Genomic DNA, 1,526 nt, shown 5'->3' on the forward strand with positions numbered 1-1,526 from the left:
GTGTGCAGTGGCATGATTACGGCTCATTGCAACGTCAACCTCCCTGGGCTCAGGTGAGCCTCCCACCTCGGCCTCCTGAGTTGCTGGGACTACAGACATAGGACACCTGCCTGGCCAATTTTTATATTACCCAAGGGTTTTGCCATGATTCTCAGGCTAATCTTGAACTCTTGAGCTCAGGCAATCTGCCTGCCTTGGCCTCCCAAAGTGCTGAAATTACAGTTGTTAACTACCTCACCTGGTCTGTTTATATACATATATATTTAATGTGGGTTTCTCATAGACAATGTAGAGTTGGGTCTTGTATTTTTATCCACTCAGAGTTTTTGCCTTTTTTTCCTCTTCATGTTCATAGCATGAAGTTTCTGTCTGTCTCTCAGTTGGTGTATTTAGATCATTCACACTTAAAGTGATTATTGATATCTCTAGATTCCTGTCTACCATATTTGTAACTATTTTCTATTGTTCTTGGTTTCTATTTTGTCTTCTACTCTCTTTCTGCCTTCTTTGGTTGTAACTGAGCTTTTAATTATGATTCCATTTCCTCTCCTCTCTTAGTATATCAGTTATACTTCTTTTTTAAAATTTTATTTAATGGGGTGTGTGTCTGTGTGTGTGTGTTCTTTTACTCTTCTTTTTTTTTTTTTTGAGACAGAGTTTCGCTCTTGTTACGCAGGCTGGAGTGCAATGGCGCGATCTCGGTTCACCACACAGGCAATTCTCCTGCCTCAGCCTCCTGAGTAGCTGGGATTACAGGCACGCACCACCATGCCCAGCTACTTTTTTGTATTTTTAGTAGAGACAGGGTTTCACCATGTTGACCAGGATGGTCTTGATCTCTTGACCTCGTGAGCCACCGCGCGCGGACACATTCATACTTTCATACATGACATACACACACACACACACACACATTTATATATAATTACACACAGAAAGCACATGAAACACAAGCAGAATTAACTGTTGTTCATACAGCCACTCATTGAAATGTATACTGTATACTGTGTTTGAAATAATATACTCAGCTGGGCGCGGTGGCTCACGCCTGGAATCCCAGCACTTTGGGAGGCCGAGGCGAGCAGATCAGGAGGTCAGGAGTTCGAGACCATCCTGGCCAACATGATGAAACCCCGTCTCTACTAAAAATACAAAAATTAGCCGGGCATGGTGGTGGGTGCCTGTAATCTCAGCTACTCGGGAGGCTGAGGCAGGAGACTCGCTAGAACCCGGGAGGCGGAGGTTGCAGTGAGCTGAGATTGCACCATTGCACTCCAGCCTGGGCGACCGAGCGAGACTCGGTATCAAAAAAAAAAAAGAAAGAAATATATACTCAATGAAATATACTTCCTTTCAGGTGTTTCAAGTTCAAGGCTGAGAAAGGATTTGGTCTCTTAGACTTGAGGAGCCTCACTCGGAACTGGAAGGATGTATGCAATCTAGTTGCCCCACCGGCTTATTTATATCGATACACATATCGCGTCCGGTCGGCGACGCATGCGTAGTTCCGGGGAAGGGTTTTGCAG

This window comes from Aotus nancymaae, unplaced genomic scaffold (assembly GCF_030222135.1).
Source record: "Aotus nancymaae isolate 86718 unplaced genomic scaffold, 86718_ANA_hifiasm-v0.15.2.pri h1tg000004l, whole genome shotgun sequence".
NCBI classification, from domain to species: domain Eukaryota; kingdom Metazoa; phylum Chordata; class Mammalia; order Primates; family Aotidae; genus Aotus; species Aotus nancymaae.